This window comes from Zingiber officinale, chromosome 4B (genome assembly GCF_018446385.1).
Source record: "Zingiber officinale cultivar Zhangliang chromosome 4B, Zo_v1.1, whole genome shotgun sequence".
In the NCBI taxonomy this organism is placed as follows: Eukaryota; Viridiplantae; Streptophyta; class Magnoliopsida; order Zingiberales; family Zingiberaceae; genus Zingiber; species Zingiber officinale.
The window spans coordinates 11,648,381-11,672,424 of record NC_055993.1 but is presented as its reverse complement, the minus strand read 5'-3'; the positions used below and the strand labels follow the sequence as shown (position 1 = coordinate 11,672,424).

General features: G+C 36.8%; 1 pseudogene; it reads left to right on the top strand.

Annotated features, from left to right (window-relative positions):
• Nucleotides 1–17,454, top strand: part of LOC121978109 — a 52,584-nt pseudogene extending 35,130 nt beyond the window's left edge.
• The last annotated feature ends 6,590 nt before the right edge of the window (nt 17,455–24,044 follow it).

Below are 24,044 nucleotides of genomic sequence, written 5' to 3'. Positions count from 1 at the left end.
ATGCACCAAAGATTGGATTCAAATTAGACTTATTGAGTTAGACTCAATTAGATTCAATTGTTGAATGAGTCTAATTTAAATTTGATTCATTGAGTCAATTTATATTAATAAATTGAGATTCATTAAATTGAAATTGACTTGAATCAAAGGTTGGATTTAACTCAACAAGGAAGAAATTGGTCAATTTTGACTTGACCAAGTAGAAGTCGAAACATCAAGTTTGACTTGATGTATTGCCAAATCATAAGGATGAATCATCCTTGCCACATCACCTCCACCACATGAGACATGCCACCTCATGGGGGTTACACTCTCCCCTTGGCTTTAATGTGGCCGGCCACATTAATGGGGAGGTTACAATGTTGTGGCCGGCCACACTAATGCAAAGGAGGTTTTGTTTTGTGGCAATTGATGTGTGGTAATTGTCTCATCTTCTTCCTAGCTTTCTTCCTCCTCCTTACTGCTGTTGCCGTGAACTTCAAAGTGAGGAGAAGGTGGTTGAGTGAATTCCAAGAGCAAAGGAAGAGTGAAGGTCACAAAGGAGGGATACTACTTCTTGAGTGTATGAGTTTCTTTTGTACTCTCTCTTTTCTTCCTTTCCAATCCCATCCGAGAGATCTAGAAAGTGCTAGCACACTTGGGGCTCTCTCCTCCATCCTTGAGTGCTAGAGAGCACTCCTTGTTCGTGTGGATATCACTAGAGAAGTATCTACCTTGATACTTTGGAGATCCGACACGTACCTTGGACGAGCGGGATTTTACGAGGGCACGCTTCAAAGGTAAAACTCTCAACACATAGATCTAGGAGTAGATCTAAAGATTTGAAACTCGTACTCATATTTTGTTCGGTTTTCCTTGCACGGATCTATGGCTTTGGGTGATTCGGGATTTTCGCGACGCGAAAAGCGGTTTTCGCGGCCCGAAAAATCCAACAGTAGGGTTCTATTTTTACGTTCTACTAAACCATTTTGTTGAGGGGTGCTAGGGCAGGAGTATTCATGTTTGTACCCATTTATTTCACAAAATTTAGTAAAGTTGTGATTCTCAAATTCTCCCCCATGGTCGCTTCTGATTCTTTTGATTTGAGTATCTTTTTCATTTTCTATTAATTTACAAAAATTACAAAAGACTTCAAAGGTTTCATCTTTTGTCTTTAGAAATTTTACCCAGGTGAACCTGGAGTAGTCATCGATTATAACTAAGCAATACTGATTCTTGCTTAGTGATGTTGGTTGCTACTCGGAAAGCCTAGAGGTTCCACTGTACAAAAATTTTGTACAAAGGTCTGAACCTTTTCCTAGCTACCATGTGTTCTTTTAAATTAAATTTTGGATCGCCTGAGGAACTTAACACGTTTGTTCCAAAACTTAATCTATTTGTTCTTTTAGGTTTTGACTTGGATCTCTTGCGAAACTTAACACGTTCGACCCAAGTCACCTTAAGTTATTAATTCCATTAAATATTAATTTCCATAATCGGTTCCCAGTACTGACGTGGCGAGGCACATGACCTTCTTGGATATGGGAGCAACCACCACCGACTAGACAAAACCTTTTATGGAAAGTTAATATTTAATTTCCTAAACTAACTTTAGGTTAACCGAAAAGAACAATCAAATCACAAGGAAAAATAAAACAAAAGAACACATCATCGAAAAACATATTCGAAATACTAGAATCGTAAGCCTCTTGTATTTGGTATTATTTCTATAAATAACTAGCATGATGCGGAAAGGAAAAATTACTAGTTATACCTTCTAGAAAGACCTCTTGATCTTCTACCATATTCCTCTTCTAACCTCGGACGTTGTGTGGGCAACGATCTTCCGAGATGAGAAACCACCAATCACCTTCTTCTTCCTTGCAAGTTTCGGCCATCAAACTTCTTTTAGGATGAAGAGGTTCGGCCACCACCACCATGCTCCAAGGGATGCTAGAAACGAGGCTTGCTTTCTCTCCTTCTTCTCTTTCCTTGATCCGGCCACTAACAAAAACTCCACCAAGAGATAAGTTTCGGCCAACAAGAGGAGAGAAGAGAAATAGGGCCGGCCACCAAAACCAAAGAGGAGAGGAAGGAAAAGAATAGAGATTATTAACCATGAAGCCTTCTCTACCCCCTCTTTTATAATCATTGGTCTTGCAAATAAGGAAAATTTAATAAAAATTTCCTTAATTCTTTTTCCATTGAAAAGGAAAAATTATTTAATTAAAAATAATTTTCTTTTTCAAATACAATGGCCGGCCACCTCAAGCCCCAAATCAAGGAAAGTTTTAATTAAAACAAGAATTAAAACTTCCTAATTTATTTCCAGAAATTTATAAAATTTCTCCAATAATTTAATCCCTTCATGATTGGTTTATAAAAAGGAAATTTAATAAATTAAAATCTTTCTTTTAAACATGTGGATAAAAAGAAAGTTATCTCTAAAAATTAAAATATCTTTTAATCTACAAATAAGGAAAGATATCAAATCTTTTCTTAATCTCTTGTAGAAACTTATAAAAGAGAATATTTAATTTTTAAACTTTCTTTTAAATCATGAACATGATTAAAAAGGAAAGTTTTCTTAAAATTTAAAATCCACCTTGTAATCAACAAATAAGGAAAGATTTCAAATTTTAAACTCTCTTTTAAACATGTAGATGATTTACAAATAAGAAAAGTTTTAGCCAAAAATTAAAACCATCCTTTTAATCTACAAATAAGGAAAGAGATTAATCTCTTCTCTTAATCTTTTGTAGAAAGCTATAAAAGGATATTTTTAATTTTTAAACCATGATATCCACATAAGAAATAATTTTAATAAAAATCCCTTTTAATATTCTAGTGGTCGGCCACCTAAGCTTGGGACCCAAGCTTTGGCCGGCCACCTACATGGCTCATCCACTTGGTCTTGGCCGGCCCTAGCTTGGGTTCCAAGCTAGCTTGGCCGGCCCCATTGGATGGGTAAGAAGGTGGGTATGCGGTGGTTATAAATCTCTATATACTAGAGGCTACGATAGGGACCGAGAGGAGGAATTGATTTTGGTCTCCCGATGAAATTAAGCATCCCGTGTTCGCCCCGAACACACAACTTAATTTCATCAATAATAATTCATTCCACTAAAGAACTATTATTGAACTACCGCACCAATCCCAAATTACATTTTGGGCTCCTTCTTATTATGAGTGTGTTAGTCTCCCTGTGTTTAAGATGTCGAATGCCCACTAATTAAGTGAGTTACTGACAACTCATTTAATTAATATCTTAATCCAAGAGTAGTACCACTCAACCTTATCATCATGTCAGACTAAGTCCACCTGCAGGGTTTAACATGACAATCCTTATGAGCTCCTCTTGGGGACATTATCAACCTAGTATCTCTAGGACACAGTTTCCTTCTATAATCAACAACACACACTATAAGTGATATCATTTCTGTAACGACCCGACCCTCTTGGCCCATTTGGCGGCCCATTTGGCGACCTCTCATGTCGTCGACCGTCGGCCCTTATGTCGTCGGCCCATTTGGCGACCTCTCATGTCGTCGACCGACGACCCTTGGCCGTGTCGTTACTCACTAGGACTTTCCACCCCTGGCAGTGGATTTTTGCCTCCCCCAGGATTCGAACTCTAAACCTCCAGGCTTAAGTATTAGAGTTTATGAATCCTGGTAACCAAGTGAGATGATCTCACTTGGTTACCAGGATTCATAAACTCTAATACTTAAGCCTGGAGGTTTAGAGTTCGAATCTTGGGGGAGGTAAAAATCCACTGGCCAGGGGTGGGAAGACCTAGTGAGTAACGACACGGCCAAGAGTCATCGGTCGATGACATTAGAGGTCGCCAAATGGGCCGACGACATAAGGGCCGACGATCGACGACATGAGAAGTCGCCAAATGGGCCAATAGGGCCGGGTCGTTACAATTTCCCAACTTATCGGGCTTATTGATTCATCGAACTAAATCTCACCCATTGATAAATTAAAGAAATAAATATCAAATATATGTGCTTGTTATTATATTAGGATTAAGAGCACACACTTCCATAATAATTGAGGTCTTTGTTTCTTTATAAAGTCAGTATAAAAGAAACGACCTCTAATGGTCCTACTCAATACACTCTAAGTGTACTAGTGTAATTATATAGTTAAGATAAACTAATTCCTAATTACACTACGATCTTACAATGGTTTGTTCCTTTCCATTTTGGTCGTGAGCTACTGTTTATAATTTATAAGGTACTGATAACATGATCCTCTGTGTGTGACACCACACACCATGTTATCTATAATATAAATTAATTGAACAACTACATTTATCATAATGTAGAAATTTGACCAATGTGATTCTTATTTCTAGATAAATGTTTATACCAAAAGCTAGGCTTTTAGTATACATCCTAACAATCTCCCACTTATACTAAAAGACTAAGCTGCCATATCTGCTACCATACATCTGATTCCCAACCCTTCAACATGTCCATCAAAAGCTCTTGCCTTAAGGACCTTAGTGAAAGGATCTATAGATCATCACCTGATGCAATCTAGGCGGCAACAACTTCTCCTCGTTTATACGATTTCTTGTATTGGGTGGTACTTGCGCTCTATTGTGTTTACTTGCCTTATAGACTTATGGTTTCTTCGAGTTTGCTACTGTACCAATATTATTACAATAAATTGTAATAATCTTTGGACAAACCAGAAATCATATCTAAGTCTATCTTGAGGTTATTGAGTCATTCAACTTTTATGGCCACCTCAGAGGCTTGCCATATACTAAGCTTCTATGGTGGAGTCTAGAAAAATACCTATGCTTATCACTCTTCCATAGTCATGACTTTACCTCCTAAAGTAAACACAAAACCCCGAGGTTGACTTATTATTGTCCCTATTGGAAGTCAAAATCCGTGCAACCCACAGGGACCAAATTAACTGCCTTGTAAGCTAGCATATAATCTCTAGTACCTCTAAGGTACTAATATATGCTTTATTGCAGTCTAATGTCCTTGTCCAGGGTTACTTTGACATCTGTTAACTATGCCCTTGGCAAAACAGATTTTTGATCTCGTGCATAGCATACATTAGGCTTTCGACAGCCGAAGCATAAAGAACTGCCTTTATTTCCTTTATCTCCTTTGATGTCTACGGAGACATATCTTTAGATAAAGTTACTCCATGCTAAAAAGGTAAGAAACCTTTCTTGGAGTTTTGCATGCTTAAAACGAGCAAGGTTTTTTTTTTCGATGTATAAAGCTTGAGATAAGTAAAATATTCTTTTCTTGCGATCCCTTATTACTTTGATCTCAAGAATATATGCATTCTCCCAAGTCCTTTATATCGAATTGATTGGATAACCATACCCTTACTTCTGACAACATTTTGATATTGTTTCCAACTACCAAAAATGTTATCTACGTATAGTACAAGAAATACCATCACGTTTCCATCACACCTTTTATATACACAAGACTTATCCGGTTACTAAATAAATCCATAGGTTTGGATTACTTTGATAAACCGGATGTTCCAAGACCTTGAAGCTTTGCCTCAGTCCATAGACTGATTGAGCTTGCACACAAGATGCTCTTAGCCCTTTGCAATGAATCCTTCTGGTTGCTTTATATGGATGCTTTCTTTAAGACTTTCATTAAAGAATGTTGTCTTGACATCCACTTGCCAAATAGATAAAAGAATCCGGATAGACTTAAGCATGTCTACCAGTGAAAAAGTTTCCTTTTTCATCAAGCCTTGCTTTGAAAGTTTCTACCTTCCTGTCTATCCCTCTTTTCCTATTATAGACCTTTTTACACCCAAAGGCTTTTACACCATTTGGTGGTTCTACAAGCTTCCAGACTTTATTAGAATACATATATTCTAATTCTATTATTCATTACTCTTTGCCAAGATGTTGCATCTTTATCTTGGAGTGCTTCGTCATATGTCTGGAGATCAGGTTCATGTCCTCCTGGGATCGAGTCCAAAAATTCTCCCAAAACATGAATCTTTTTAGGTTGCCTAACAACCCTCCCACTACGATGAGGCACTTTCTGCAATTGTGTATCATTTGTGATACGTGTTGCAGTTTCCTTGTGGTATCTCATCTTGTACAGTTGGCACTAGATTAGACATGTCTTTTATTATTTCCGTAAGAACAAATTTACTTATGGGCACTTGGTTTATTACATAGTCATTTTCTAAAAATCGGTCATTGATACTATCAATGACCTTCTGATTTTTAAGACTATAAACCTACTTTCATTTCTCTAGGATAACTCACAAACAAGTGAATTCCTGTCCAACTTATCATTGTCTTTCTTCAGCATATGTGCTAGACTACCTGAGCCCGAATATGCTTCAAAATAGGCTTACGGCTATTCAGCAATTCTATATGAGTAGAGAGTTCTGACTTTGGAAGGTACTATGTTCACTTCCATTTCCAGAGTATATCCTTAAAATGAATTTGGTAATTTTCTAAATAACTCATCATTAATCTACTTATTTCCATAAGAGTCTTATACTTTCCTTTTTCTACACCATTCTGTTGGGGTATACCAGGTGTTGTTAGTTGGGATTGAATCCCTACTTCTGATAAGTGACTCCTAAATTCTCCCAAAAAGGTACTTGCCACTACGATCTCACCGTAGTGTCTTGATACGTTTACTTTGACGTTTCTCCACATCAGCCTCGTACTCTTTGAACTAATCAAAGCACTTAGACTTGCAGCACATCAAGTAAATATATCCGTATCTCAAATAGTTGTCTATAAAATAGACGAGATATTTGAAAATACCTTTTTGTCTGGATAGTCATAGGATCACACAAATCAGAATGAACCAATTCCTATATATCTTTGGCTCCATACCCCTTAGACTTAAAAGCTCCTTGGTTATTTTCCTTCCAAGTAAGACTCGCAGGTTGGAAAGATTTCCACTACTAATGAACCCAAAAGTTCATCAGCTACCAATGAATCCTACTTAAGTTAATATAACATAGCCTTAGATGTCAAAGATATAATTGGTTCATTTTAGAAGGTTGCTTTCTCTTAAGTTAGAAGATGTGTTACTAATTTCCATTTGTTGCATCGTGGGAGTTATTGGATTATAAATTGTCAACCAACATACCAGAATAGATAACTTGCCTATTTTTCTTGATAACAACTTTGTTATCAAAATAGACACAATATCTATTCTATAATAGTTTAGAAACTGAAATCAGGTTCTTTCTAAACTTAGTATGTAAAGACAATTCCTAATAATCCAAATTTTATTCCTATTAGAGAATAAACCTCTCCCACTGCAACAGCTGCTACTTTTGCAGTAGTGCCCATATGGACGGTGTTTTTTTTTTTATTTTCATTTAGTTGTCGTGTTTCCTGGAACCCTGCAATGAATTGCAGACATGATCAGTAGCTCCCATATCTACACACCAGGTACCGGTAGATAACTCCACTAAACATGTATCAACTAATGAATAAAATACACCTATATTGTTCTTAGTTCTAAGAGGACAGTCTACCTTAATGTCCAAATCCTATTTCCAATCAATTATAATTGGGACCACTAAGTCTATCCTAAAGTATATCAGCTAGGGATTGACCATCATCCTAAGAATCACAAAAATATTTGGTTAAGACCAACTCCTTAAAAATCCTCATGAATTTTGTATGCCACGTTAGTGTGGATGTATACAAATTCAAAGAGGAAATTTTATCATTTAATTTTATTATCTCGTCAACCTTACTTTATGACGAATAAAATTAATAGTTGGTCTATCTTTAATCAAATATTTGGTCAAGACTCTAAATTTAAAATAATATTGATTCCTCTAACAATACTATTTAAATTTACCAACACCTCAAAACACCGTGAATTTTGCATGCCACGTTAGTGTGGACGTATACAAAATCAACATTTGTAAGAGGAGGGTTTTACCCATTAACTATCTTGTCAACGTAACTTTATGACAAATAAAATTATCTCAAACATCGTTAATTTTGTATGTCACGTTAGTGTGGACGTATACAAAATCAATCATTTGTAAGAGGGGTTTTAACCCTTTAATTTTATTATCTTGTCAACCTAGTTTTATGACAAATTAATAGTTGGTTTCATTTGGTCACACAAATAATAGCAGTGACTCCGATGGGGAGGATACTATTAGATGTGTCTAAGTGTATACCATTACTTGACACTAAGTCCATTAATAAGATTATGTCCCTTCCGTTGGGGAAGATCACACGCTCTTAATTAACTTCCTATAGTCATCCAAAAATGGAAGTCTGTTCCAGTGATCTGCAAACAAGCTCATCCGTTATGGAGGAAGGCACTCAGAGCCAACGCACAAGCTTGTTTGCATCACTTACAAACCAGTAATGGAGACCATGAGATTTACTTAAAAATCCCTCTCCCACTTAGTTATTTATAAATGAGGAATTTTTAACTATGCTAGCCTACTAAACTTGTAAACTAACATGCACACACAGCATAATATAAAAGCAATAAATAGAAAATCTAATTTTCAACTATTATGGCTTTTATCTCTAGTTGTCCTCCGTGTGTTGTCATCCCAAGCTGCTGCCATATTTGGCCATCGCCACCGGGTCTAGCTGTCGCCTCCATCTTGCTCCTAGTTCCGCTGCGCCTCTGGTCCTTAGAAAGTTCCACGCTTTGCAAGATTCGATCCGCGACATAAATAGAATTTTATATTTTGATCCTATATTCCATAAAAGGAATGTACATATATCTAGATCAAAAATAAAATCCTAATAAAACTAAATACAGCTCCTGCTGTATTTTAATACAATCATGCACACACATATAAATGCCCTTGAGATGTCCAAGGGTCCAATCACACACATAATAATTAAAAGCCATAATAGTTGGATCCTGCATCCACAAAGTTAGCACATCCTACTATTAACCTGCCTAAATTATGTATGACATGTGCATAATTAACCTAATACCAAATACACAGAGGCAAAACCCTAGCTCTGATACCAATTGTTGGTTGCTACTCGGAAAGCCTAGAGGTTCTCATAAAAATTTTGTACAAAGGTCTGAACCTTTTCCTAGCTACCATGTGTTCTTTTAAATTAAATTTTGGATCGCCTGCGGAACTTAACACGTTTGATCCAAAACTTAATCTATTTGTTCTTTTAGGTTTTGACTTGGATCTCCTGCGGAACTTAACACGTTCGACCCAAGTCACCTTAAGTTATTAATTCCATTAAATATTAATTTCCATAATCGGTTCCCAGTACTGACGTGGCGAGGCACATGACCTTCTTGGATATGGAAGCAACCACCACCGACTAGACAAAACCTTTTATGGAAACCTAATATTTAATTTCCTAAAATAACTTTAGGTTAACCGAAAAGAACAATCAAATCACAAGGAAAAATAAAACAAAAGAACACATCATCGAAAAACATATTCGAAATACTAGAATCGTAAGCCTCTTGTATTTGGTATTATTTCCATAAATAACTAGCATGATGCGGAAAGGAAAAATTACTAGTTATACCTTCTAGAAAGACCTCTTGATCTTCTACCGTATTCCTCTTCTAACCTCGGACGTTGTGTGGGCAACGATCTTTCGAGATGAGAAACCACCAATCACCTTCTTCTTCCTTGCAAGTTTCGGCCATCAAACTTCTTTTAGGATGAAGAGGTTCGGCCACCACCACCATGCTCCAAGGGATGCTAGAAACGAGGCTTGCTTTCTCTCCTTCTTCTCCTTCCTTGATCCGGCCACTAACAAAAACTCCACCAAGAGATAAGTTTCGGCCAACAAGAGGAGAGAAGAGAAATAGGGTCAGCCACCAAAACCAAAGAGGAGAGGAAGGAAAAGAATAGAGATTATTAACCATGAAGCCTTCTCTACCCCCTCTTTTATAATCCTTGGTCTTGGCAAATAAAGAAAATTTAATAAAAATTTCCTTAATTCTTTTTCCATTGAAAAGGAAAAATTATTTAATTAAAAATAATTTTCTTTTTCAAATACAATGGCCGGCCACCTCAAGCCCCAAATCAAGTAAAGTTTTAATTAAAACAAGAATTAAAACTTCCTAATTTATTTCCGGAAATTTATAAAATTTCTCCAATAATTTAATCCCTTCATGATTGGTTTATAAAAAGGAAATTTAATAAATTAAAATCTTTCTTTTAAACATGTGGATAAAAAGAAAGTTATCTCTAAAAATTAAAATATCTTTTAATCTACAAATAAGGAAAGATATCAAATCTTTTCTTAATCTCTTGTAGAAACTTATAAAAGAGAATATTTAATTTTTAAACTTTCTTTTAAATCATGAACATGATTAAAAAGGAAAGTTTTCTTAAAATTTAAAATCCACCTTGTAATCAACAAATAAGGAAAGATTTCAAATTTTAAACTCTCTTTTAAACATTTAGATGATTTACAAATAAGAAAAGTTTTAGCCAAAAATTAAAACCATCCTTTTAATCTACAAATAAGGAAAGAGATTAATCTCTTCTCTTAATCTTTTGTAGAAAGCTATAAAAGGATATTTTTAATTTTTAAACCATGATATCCACATAAGAAATAATTTTAATAAAAATCCTTTTTAATATTCTACTGGTCGGCCACCTAAGCTTGGGACCCAAGCTTTGGCCGGCCACCTACATGGCTCATCCACTTGGTCTTGGCCGGCCCTAGCTTCGGTTCCAAGCTAGCTTGGCCGGCCCCATTGGATGGGTAAGAAGGTGGGTATGCGGTGGGTATAAATCTTTATATACTAGAGGCTACGATAGGGACCGAGAGGAGGAATTGATTTTGGTCTCCCGATGAAATTAAGCATCCCGTGTTCGCCCCGAACACACAACTTAATTTCATCAATAATAATTCATTCCACTAAAGAACTATTATTGAACTACCGCACCAATCCCAAATTACATTTTGGGCTCCTTCTTATTATGAGTGTGTTAGTCTCCCTGTGTTTAAGATGTCGAATGCCCACTAATTAAGTGAGTTACTGACAACTCATTTAATTAATATCTTAATCCAAGAGTAGTACCACTCAACCTTATCATCATGTCGGACTAAGTCCACCTGCAGGGTTTAACATGACAATCCTTATGAGCTCCTCTTGGGGACATTATCAACCTAGTATCTCTAGGACACAGTTTCCTTCTATAATCAACAACACACACTGTAAGTGATATCATTTCCCAACTTATCGGGCTTATTGATTCATCGAACTAAATCTCACCCATTGATAAATTAAAGAAATAAATATCAAATATATGTGCTTGTTATTATATTAGGATTAAGAGCACACACTTCCATAATAACCGAGGTCTTTGTTTCTTTATAAAGTCAGTATAAAAGAAACGACCTCTAATGGTCCTACTCAATACACTCTAAGTGTACTAGTGTAATTATATAGTTAAGATAAACTAATTCCTAATTACACTACGATCTTACAATGGTTTGTTCCTTTCCATTTTGGTCGTGAGCTACTGTTTATAATTTATAAGGTACTGATAACATGATCCTCTGTGTGTGACACCACACACCATGTTATCTATAATATAAATTAATTGAACAACTACATTTATCATAAATGTAGACATTTGACCAATGTAATTCTTATTTCTAGATAAATGTTTATACCAAAAGCTAGGCTTTTAGTATACATCCTAACAAGTGACTTGGCTCCATGTGAATCAAATAGGTCTAGGTGAAGGAGCTCAAGTAAAGAGTTGGTTCTATCTAGATTGGTTGACTTGTGGGTTGACTTGGTTTGTTTTCCTTGTTGACAAGGATGACATATTGTGTTTTCTAGGTTTCTTAATTTAGGCAATCCTTTAACTAAGCCATTTTGACTCATTTTCGAGATGAGTCTAATATGAGTGTGACCTAGTCTTCTGTGCCACAATTTGGTTTCCTCTTGTTGTGTCAAGAGACACTTTATCGAGGGTGTGGGTAGGTCAATGGTGTAGATATTATTTTTTTTTAAGTCCCTTAAGCGTGATTTCAGGGTTTTCAATAGTTTTAATCAAGCATCCAGAATTATCAAGGGTAACTAAGTATCCGCTATCACACAATTGACTTATACTTAATAGATTAAAATTGAAATTTTCAACCAATAAAACTTTTTGAATGATGAAATCGGAACTAAGTTCGATATTACCTTTTCCGATTACTTTCAGTTTTCCATCGTTGCTGAATGCAACTGATCCTAGGTTCTATAGTTTTAGCTTGGTGAACTTCAACCTATCTCCAGTCATATGTCTGGAGCATCCACTGTCCAACATCCACTGATCCAATTCCTACACATAAAGTAGTTGATGGATCAAAAGACAGTTTGATTGAAGTAAGTCCTTAATTTTTCATCTCACCCAATCTAAGTTAACAATTAGTTAATTCTATGAGTGTTTGTAGGGTGGTTTGACGTTAATTGAAGAAAAATGTTTAAGTTTGAAAAATATTTTAAGTTAATTTTAAAAAAAATATATACGTTAATTTTAAGTTAATTGAATTTTGAAAAATATTTTAAGAAAATTGAATTTTGAAAAATATTTTAAGTTAATTGAATTTTGAAAAATATTTTTAAGAAAAAAATATTTTAAGTTAATTGAATTTTGAAAATATTTTAAGTTAATTGAATTTTGAAAAATATTTTAAGTTAATTGAATTTTGAAAAATATTTTTAAGAAAAAAATATTTTAAGTTAATTGAATTTTGAAAAATATTTTAAGTTAATTGAATTTTGAAAAATATTTTAAGTTAATTAAATATGTGTTTTAGAATTTCGAATTTCAATTTGAATTTTGAATTAATTGAATTTGAATTACTTACGAATTTAATTGATTAATTGAATTAATTTTAAATTGGAATAAATTTTAATTTCTAATCCTTAATCATCTCACCTGATCTGAGTTTTCAATCACGGGATCCTATAATTTTGTGAGATGAATTAGATTCACTTTAAGGGTTTGGTTTAACTTTGTGTTAGATTTAGGTTTAGCTTTGGGTTCAACAAGCAGGCGTTCTTTGGATAAACTTCTGGGCTATGGTGAGTCATAAGGACATCATTAAAGTAACCATGCCTTCGAGGTTTTCCAAATAGTCATACCCATTGAACTTAGTACAAAACCTTAGTCTAACTGGTTAGGATTCATAAAGGGTAGCTTCGGTCAGTTCCACTTAGCCAAATGCACCAGGTCGAAGCCATATCTTCCTAGACATGCGATGACTAAGTTTCCCCAACGTACTATCATCCAATATTTCACCAGTACCGTGGGTCAAGTTAAATCTAGCCCATGTTAATCTAACCTTAATTACCCGGCTGGGTAGTCTACTCTTGTTTACCCTTATTGGGTGGATTAGTTTCGGAGGTGCCAGCTGTTCTGGAGCCTTCCTTTTGGATTTTGATTTAGTTTAATTTGATTTGAATTTAATTTGTTTTAATTTTAATTTAATTTAAATTTAGTTTTATTTTTATTATTTTTCTTCTAGCTCCCCTTAGATCATAGCCTCGATATGGTCTATCGAGGTAATGTATTTGATCCTTAGGAATCCAATATTGTCCGAGTCCAACTTGATTGATCAGGTTGGACTTGGGAACCCATGCTTGGACCATTTTTCTATCTGTTCTTTGTATGAGTGATAAATATGACTTATACTTCTTTTTCGATTTGAATCCTAGTCTAGTTCGATTGTAGATTGCCCTTTGTGTTCCAAGAATCAAGTCAAGATTCTTGGACCCCAAGGAAAATCGTTCTAAGGTTGTCTTCAAATCCTTGACTTGACTTTTCAGGTTGGAATTCTCTTCCTCAAGTTTTTGAACTTGAGTTGAGGTTCCAGTCTGAACTGGATCAGTCAAGGATTCGATATTGGTCATCTCTTTAAGGAGTGTTACCTCCTTCAGAAGTGACTTGATTCAAATTTTGGACTTAGCTACTTTATGCATTAAATAGTTAATTAAGCTATATAGACGATTTTTACTTACAGAGGGGCTTGGCCTTTCGGAAACGGATGCGGATCCGTGGCTTCTCTCGGACTCGTCTTCCGATTCGTCCTTGCTTCCGGATTCGTTGGTGTAGTCCCGGGCTGTCAACGCGAGAAAATTCGTCTGCTCGAGTTCTTCGTTGTCGGATTCCTCGGAAGAAGACTCGTCCCATGTTGTCTTCAAGGCCTTCTTCCTCTTTGGTTTCTTTGGATCCTTTTGGTTCGGGCAGTTTGCCTTGATGTGCCCCTTCTGATTGCACCCTAGTAGGTCACTTCGAATTTGACCTTTGAGCTTGGTTGGGCTTCTTTGGACTGGATGGCCTTTCTGACATCCTTTTTGTTGAAGCCCTTCTTTTTGCAGAGTTTCTTTACCAGGTTGACTATTTCGGTTGTAAGCTCATCGTCGCCTTCCGAATCTGGTTCTTCTTCTGACTCTGGTTCGGTTCTGCGCTTTATCTTTGATTCGCGCATTCTCCCTATTCCTGCAACCAAAGTCAACCCTTTCTCGGCCGTACGTGCATTAATCTGTTCATGAAGTTCGAATTTTGCAAAAAGTTCATCTAACTTAATGGTAGATAGGTCCTTATAAACCTTGTAGGCATCTACCATGGATGCTGATAAACCCTAATTTTGTCGTGAAACGGGTATCAAAAGAATTAAGTGACCGAATTCATTCTACACTAATGTAGCATAGAGATGACTCGGGTCGTCTCCCAACAAATGTAATGATGATGGTATTTTAGGATTGATTTATTGGATATGGGGTTTTGGGTTTTTAAACTATAAATGCTAAAAGACAAGTAATAAAAGATAGCCTATCTAAACTACTAATGGAATGAATTAAAGAAGAGTAAAGCAATTAAGAAAACTTGAGCACTTGGTTGAAACCGATCTGACCTACTTGCATTCTAAACAAACAGCAAACAAGATCAAAGCATGAATTAAGCAAAGTCACAAATGGCAAACATGAATCAAGATAATGTAACAGAATCAAGATCCTTCCACATCTAAACTAATGAAACTAACTAATACTTCTCAAATTGAACAGTGCTAACAAAATGAAAACTAAGCCAGAACAAGGCAAGAACAAATTGAATCATGAAGATCAGATGCATAAAGGATCAAGCCAACCATTCGTCACATGGAAGGAGATCTACTCAGTTAAGTGAGAATGAACAAATAAGGAGTACAACAACTAGAAATAGAAACTAACTAAAGCTAATTCGGATCTATGAAATTGAACAGAAACAAGAACAAACATTCTCAACTGGAAAAGTGTTGAACCGAAGTGAGCTAGGGCATTCCCAAACACTCACTGGATCAGACGAAGATGTCCACAGCACACAAGTGATGAATAACCGATTAAATAAGATGAAATGCAGCTAGAATTAGAAATCGATGCAGAAATCAGAGAAATCTGAAGCTTCAAGAAAGGAAGATCTCCGGCCGGAAGGAAAGTGAATCGGCTGAAACCACCAAATTCCTCCACCTTCTTTGCTTCTTCTTCCTCGCACGAAGTCGCGGCAGAAATTGGTGTTCAGATGGTTGAGATGGCGTCGCCGGCTGGAAGATGGCTGGTGACCGGAGGAAGGGACGCCCTTGACCTCTCTTGACCGCCGACGGTGGAATGAATCGAGGAAGAAGATCGCTGGAGCAGATCGCGCTCCCCTGTCTTGGCACGAAGGTACTGTGGAAGTTGACGATCCCCCTGTAGCTTCTCATTTCCCTTTTAAATCAGATCTGAATCTGTGATGGACGGCTGTGATTTCTCCGGGTAGATCCAACGGTGAAACTTGTTCCAAATCCGATCCAAATCTTCAGATCTTGATCACTGATTGAGATTTACTTCCCCTTGTTTTGGATGGAACAGATTCTCAATGGATGGTTTAGACCCGCTCCGTTCTTGGATGGACGGTCCATATTGCTTCAGAACTTGATCTCTTTAATTAGCCCTAGATTTGAATCCAAACTTGGTCTGATCTGCTCAAGTCCATGACCCTTTTGATCCTACAAAACATATAACAAAATATTAGCATCAAATACCACAAATATGATGTAATTTGCAATTAAGTCCATAAATGGCTCTAACTCATGAAACATGGTGTAAACATGACTTTAACATATGAGAAGATTAAAAAGTATGCTTATATGGATCAAAATGTCATAACAAAATGATAGTTATCAAATTCCCCCACACTTATTCTTGCACATCCCGAGCAAGCAAACAAAATAAAGAAACAACTAGAAACCATCTCCACAATAATTCCCTAGCACTACCTAGAAGATAGTAAAAGGAATTTAACTAAGACCATCTAAAGATCACAAACAATCATGAATTCAATCCAAACAATAATTAGTAGGTATGGTGGTTTCAATCCAATTGAAGAATTAAGCAAGATGCAATCTCACAAGGTATTCACCTATCTAACTCTCACACTCAAGCATGCATAAAAGTGGAGCTCACTCAATGTCACTCACAACATTTCACTACCATAAGCTTGCTTATGTTCTAACTCTCCATCACTATAAAACATAGCACACATGAATCAAAAGGATTTACTGAAAATTGCAATGGAATTAAGAAAAACTAAATGAAATGAATGTAATAGGCAAAAGAAAAGGAATCAATGAGGAAATGAGAGTGTTGGAGGAATACACTTGATGAGTTACTCAATTTGATGTAAAAAGAGATAAATACCATTTGTCAATGAGTAAACAAAAGATTAAGCCAAACTCTTCCTCAATTGGATATTTATCCAAAAATCTTGATACAATGTCTTCTCAACTTGATACTCTTTATTTAACACTATGGAACCAATTTTTTCCAATAGATCCATATTCAATTTTTTTCCACATTTCCCTCTCAATGTTGCTTTGAAGTCTCCCTCCCCCACACTTAAATTATTGTCCGTCTCGGACAATAAAACATAACATGCATCCACTTACTTAACACACTAAAAGCCTCTTTCTTTTTCATTCTTAATTCTGCAGAATCTAATCTTTATCATCCTCTGTGATATTCAAGTTAAGGATATTTAGAAACACTTCCAGGTAGAGTCAACTTCTCAAACACCCAAAATCAGAACTAATTCAGAATTAGCACTAGATAGAAATTTGGTGAAAGGTTGGCACCAACTTCTTGAAACTCCAAATTCCTTGATAACAATTAATAGCATCTGTTACAGAATGGATAGAAGTTGAAATTTATATTGTTGCTGATAATTCTGCAACTTACAGTTTCAGAATTCAGTTGCTCAAATTTGATTCAAAATTCAGTAAGAAATTAAAGAGTAGCAGCTCCAATTCATCCTGCAATCAATACTGGAATTGCATGCTTTGAAAACTACTGATACTTACTGATTTGTGATGCAGCCTTCAAACTTTTTCAGACTTCAATGGCACAACATTATGTTCAGTTTCTTCAAACAGGGTTCTGCCATTTCCATTTCTACTTCATCACTCTTCAATTCTTGTTCTTTAAGCATTTCCAGACATGATGAACACATTTGTTTATGGCTCTACTACATCTTCAATTGATTCTTCACTAAATTTAAAATAATCAGTGCTTAGTTGATACATCATTGATACTCTGCTAGATTTTTCTGAATTCTGCACTTAAGTTCCAGAATCTTGCTCCAGAATCCAACATCTGATTTCTGCACAGTGCAGCAGATTCCAGCAAATTAAGTTTATTCTCATCTCTGTTAATACATTTCTAGAATTCCCAATCAAAGCATTTCAGGTTTCAAATCTTGACAAGATTAGGATCCTCTTAATGTTGAAATTCATACAAATTACACTAGGAATCCAACAGCTCAAATCCAATCTGCAACATCACATTCAGTCTCTAACTAAAAGAATTAAAGTTGTCAAAACCAGAGAATCAGATTCTGATCTGCTGACTCAAAAGGTACTGAATTGATCTCTGGAATGACTCCTGTTGTGTTGTTAGCTACATTCTTCTTCAATTCTAAATCTTTCTCATTCCATATAAACTCCAGTCCTCGCAAATTCCATTTCTGCATGTTTCAGGTTTACTGGACTGGTATTATTCTTTTGAAATCAGAAATGATCTTTGCTGTGAATGAATTGCAGTTTCTGCAGATTTTTTTTTCTTCTCTAATTCACTCACCAATCCATAGTTTCATCAGCTGCAGCTCTTACATTCAATCTCTATCCTCTTCCTCAAATTGGCACAGAAATGCCAAATTACTTCTGCAGAATCTACATTTCCTGGTTTACTGCTTCTCTGTTATTTCAAAATCCAGGAAATAATAGTCAGCTTCAACCTCTTGCTACTTTGTATTCTTTCTCTATTTCTCTTCTTATAGATCTGAATTTTGGTTTGCCAGAATTTTACTTCAGCTGTATTCCTTGCAATTTCAGTAATTCCGGATCTCATTCAGCAAATCCAGATTTGTTTCTCTATGTTTGTAAAGTTAACTTCAGCAATCTATAATTCTCTGCAGCTATATGTGGCACATGAATTGGGTATTTCAGAAATCATAAATTCAGGTTACAGCAGCGACAGATTTCATCAATTTCTGCATTCCAGCATACAAATTCAACTTAGCATTTGTATCAATTCCTTTACTTGAACAGCAGCAACCCTTAGCATAGTGAAGAGCTTAAGTGATCATAGAAATGAATTTCTGAGAAATCAACTCCTTAACAGTTGATGAAATTCCAAAACTGATGCTGATCTCCGGAACTTGATACTTCAATATTTCAGGATTCTGATTTCAGAAATTAGGTTCCTAGGCATGATATGTTTTCAATCACAAAGTCATGGTAGGAAAAAAAAACACTAATATGCTGCATCTCAACTTCAAAACTTTGAATCCACAAAAATTTCCAGCTCAAATTCCTTATTTCAGAATTCAGTTCAATGAAAAATCCAAAATCCTTAATTCAATTTCCATATAATTCCTACAGATATACACTCCCAAATCCTCCAACATCCTCATACATATTCCATTCCTCTCCCACACTTAAAACTTTATCACGATCTTGGTCAAGCTAACTCATCAAGCAATTCAACCAAAACTCTCAATAGAGGGATGACAAGCAAAGGTGATCAAAAGTTAGAATGCTAGATGAAAATGCTCAAAGAAAATTGCGAGGAAAGAAATGAAGAATAGAGAAAAAAAAATTCCTTCATCTACATGCATACATATGCTATTGTGGCTTCAAAAAGAAGCAAAGCAAGTTCTAGAGTTCAATTGTCATGAGTACACGCCACACAAAAGAAATTAATAGAGTATAGGCTTTAGGTGGTCCTCTCTAGGTAATTTTTGACAATCGAGCTTAGTTAATCAAAACGGAATCCATTACCACACCAACCAATAGCATGCAAGTAAAGCATTCAATCATGTCAAATGACCTAAAACTTGATGGTCAAATTTAAGAAGCTTTACCATCTTAAAAGTATTACTAGAACAATTTCATGGAGAGTTTTATTCAAAATGAAATGCTATGTAGACTAAACAACATGCAAAGTATAGAAACAAAATGCAAATATAAAGTATGAAACTAAAGAAAAGTATAGAGCAAAAATAAAAGCAAGGAACGAACTCCCCTTAATTCCGGGTGGTTGGAGTCGATTAAGGTGCAAAATCCAAGTTGGAAGTGGAATACTTGTAGTTGCAGTCAAGTCCACTTCATCCAACATTTTTCCTTTGAAAATTCTTCCCGGAGGTCGAAGGCGGTTAGATGGAGCAACCATTTTGGAGGCCTACGACGACCTACAAAGCCAAAGAAAAACAACACCTCCCACATGCATGTAGGATAAGAAGAAGACAAAAAAATATTAGTTTTTGCAGAAAATGTATCAAGGAACAAATCACATCCAATGAAGTCAATCCATGTGTACCTTCATGAAATTTTCTGATGAATCACACGAAATACTAACCTTTTCATGTTGAAAGATACCTAGAGGTTCTAGAATGGTGACTGTGACCTCCTCCTCATCAAGTAGTAGCTCAGGCTCTGGTTTTAGCTTTGGCTCAGGTGGTGTATCTAAGGGAAGTGATTCTTGGGGCTCTGTTTCCACAGCATAAGTCCCTACACTCTCATCATCAACATCTGGTTCAGGTGATTCTTGGGGTATTGCTTCCACTATGCAATCTCCTACACTTTCCTAATCATCCACATCAGTACCTGCATCATCAACAACATCTACAAAAACAGAATCAGCAGAGTCAGAAATTTTTACAACTACAACATCACAACAAGAAGTATTAGAGGAGTCCTGTGAAATAATAAAATCAAGATCATGCCTGTCAAAAACAATACAATCCCTCTGCTCAGGCACCTCAATATTGGTAGGAATGGTCTCATCAACTCTTAAGGTAACTGGTTGTCCATTTCTAAATTGTTGAGGGTTGGCAGCCATGGTTTCCAAAAGTTTCATAGCTTCATCAGGAGTCTTATCAATCAAGGGCCCTCCACTAGCTTTATCCACCATGTACAAATCAAACGGCAACAATCCATCATAAAAATGTAGGACAAGCAACTGATCACTAATTTGATGTTGAGGACAACTGGAGCAAAGTTCCTTAAATCTCTTCCAATATTCATGCAATGTCTCCTCCTCGAATTGTTGAATACCACGAATCTTTTTCCGCATAGCTATATAATCATTTTGAACTCCCTGTGGTCTTTGATATGCTGGATATGACTCATCAACTTGTCCTTGTGCAACCTCATACCTGAAACTTGCATAATCCACAGGTGGATAGTACTGATGTTTAGATTGATAGAACCAAGTCTGAGGCTGATAGTACTGATAATATGGATCCATGGCCAAAGAAATTCCTGTTCTTACACTGAAACACTAGCAGATAAGATCAGAAAACACAGGAACATATAAGATCAAACACATGGATATATGAATATGAAAGCAATTGAAACAATTTTTTTTTTCAAATCTTTATGTGAAACGAAAAAGAAACAATCCTAAAGTATCAAACACCGCTACATTCCCCGGCAACAGCGCCAATTTTGATAAACCCTAATTTTGTCGTGAAACGGGTATCAAAAGAATTAAGTGACCGAATTCATTCTACACTAATGTAGCATAGAGATGACTCGGGTCGTCTCCCAACAAATATAATGATGATGGTATTTTAGGATTGATTTATTGGATATGGGGTTTTGGGTTTTTAAACTATAAATGCTAAAAGACAAGTAATAAAAGATAGCCTATCTAAACTACTAATGGAATGAATTAAAGAAGAGCAAAGCAATTAAGAAAACTTGAGCACTTGGTTGAAACCGATCTGACCTACTTGCATTCTAAACAAACAGCAAACAAGATCAAAGCATGAATTAAGCAAAGTCACAAATGGCAAACATGAATCAAGATCATGTAACAGACTTAAGATCCTTCCACAGCTAAACTAATGAAACTAACTAATACTTCTCAAATTGAACAGTGCTAACAAAATGAAAACTAAGCCAGAACAAGGCAAGAACAAATTGAATCATGAAGATCAGATGCATAAAGGATCAAGCCAACCATTCGTCACATGGAAGGAGATATACTCAGTTAAGTGAGAATGAACAAATAAGGAGTACAACAACTAGAAATAGAAACTAACTAAAGCTAATTCGGATCTATGAAATTGAACAGAAACAAGAACAAACATTCTCAACTGGAAAAGTGTTGAACCGAAGTGAGCTAGGGCATTCCCGAACACTCACTGGATCAGACGAAGATGTCCACAGCACACAAGTGATGAATAACCGATCAAATAAGATGAAATGCAGCTAGAATTAGAAATCGATGCAGAAATCAGAGAAATCTGAAGCTTCAAGAAAGGAAGATCTCCGGCCGGAAGGAAAGTGAATCGGCTGAAACCACCAAATTCCTCCACCTTCTTTGCTTCTTCTTCCTCGCACGAAGTCACGGCAGAAATTGGTGTTCAGATGGTTGAGATGGCGTCGCTGGTTGGAAGATGGCTGGTGACCAGAGGAAGGGACGCCCTTGACCTCTCTTGACCGCCAACGGTGGAATGAATCGAGGAAGAAGATCGCCGGAGCATATCGCGCTCCCCTTTCTTGGCACGAAGGTACTGTGGAAGTTGACGATCCCCCTGTAGCTTCTCATTTCCCTTTTAAATCAGATCTGAATCTGTGATGGACGGCTGTGATTTCTCCGGGTAGATTCAACGGTGAAACTTGTTCCAAATCCTATCCAAATCTTCAGATCTTGATCACTGATTGAGATTTACTTCCCCTTGTTTTGGATGGAACAGATTCTCAATGGATGGTTTAGACCCGCTCCGTTCTTGGATGGACGGTCCATATTGCTTCAGAACTTGATCTCTTTAATTAGCCCTAGATTTGAATCCAAACTTGGTCTGATCTGCTCAAGTCCATGACCCTTTTGATCCTACAAAACATATAACAAAATATTAGCATCAAATACCACAAATATGATGTAATTTGCAATTAAGTCCATAAATGGCTCTAACTCATGAAACATGGTGTAAACATGACTTTAACATATGAGAAGATTAAAAAGTATGCTTATATGGATCAAAATGTCATAACAAAATGATAGTTATCAGATGCCCACAAGGTGTTCCTCGGAAAGGCGTTTAAGGAGTACCTTATGATGTCCCGGTTATCTACTTTCTGTCCAATTGCATGAAGACCGTTGAGCAGATCTTAAATCCGGGTGTGGAGTTGGGCAGCTGTCTCACCTTCCTGCAGTTTGATATTAAATAATTTATTGAAGATTAGGTCTCTTTTGCTTACTTTGGTGTCGGACGTTCCTTCGTGAAGTTCAATGAGCTTCTCCCACAGCTCCTTGGCACTGTTTGTACCGACCCGTCTTCTACTGACTAGGCTGTGAGGCCGATCGCTAGATTATGCTGTGCTAAATTACTATTGCGGAAATCTGGATTGATTAAAATTTTACTAAACTGATTACTGTAAAATCTGAACTTAATATTCTATGTGTACCTAGGAGTTGTACACATGCTAGGGAAGATAATCTATGCCTCTCGGATGTCCTGCTAGCTGTAATCAGGTATTTCAATCGATCCATGAATCGATTGGGCTGTCGGATCGATCCAGTGATCGATCCAGCTTAATACCGGCACGGAGAAAAACTCTGGATCGGTCGGTTGACCGATCCATACACTATATCACTTCTGTATGCGGCTGGATCAGTCTACCGACCGATCCAGGAGTACACTGATCGGTCGGCTGACCGATCAGTGAGCTTCTGTACTCCCTGTTCGCATCTGGATCGGTCGGCTGACCAATCCATAACAGACGCTAACTCTCTATTCGCGACTGGATCGGTCAGCTGACCGATCCAGTGGCACAACCCAATTCTGATCGATCTGTAGATCGATCTGGCACTACAAGAATTTTTGCATTCAACAACACCCAATAGACAACGCTTTTTAATAAAAACGTTGTCGTTCTTTGTTTTACAACGCTTTTAGTGAAAAGCGTTGTCTATGGTATTTACTTTTTACTAAAGACAACGGTTTTTAATGAAGTGTTGTCTTTAGTGTTGTTGTTTATGGTCAAAGACAACATTTTTTTAAAAAACGTTTTTTAAAGTGTTGTGTATGTTTCCCCTAAACTCACTTAAAATAAATTCGCAGCCCTCGCTTTGCTAAACTCTAAACCCTCAACGCGCGCGCGCCTTCTCCTCACCACTCCTCTCCACGAGTTCTCCTCTCCACTCCTCTCCACGAGTGCCTTCTCCTCTCCTTCTCCTCTCCACGAGTGCCTTCTCCTCTCCTTCTCCTCTCCACGAGCGCCTTCTCCTCTCCACGAGCGCCTTCTCCTCTCCACGAGCGCCTTCTCCTCTCCTTGCCGCGTGATCTCCTCTGAACCCTAATCTCGACCCAAACTCCTCACGCAAAACTCCTCACGCCGGCCCAACTCCTCCAAGTCGAGATCCCTAATCTCGCATTTCCCCATCTCCTCAATCAAAGTCAGCTTACCCTTCCTAATCTTCTCACGGCTCCTCAACTCCTCTGAACCCTTCGATCTTAGTTCCTTCCTCGCAGAGCATATTCGAGAGTAGGAGGAACGGAAGAAAGAAAGGTAAAATTTCTTC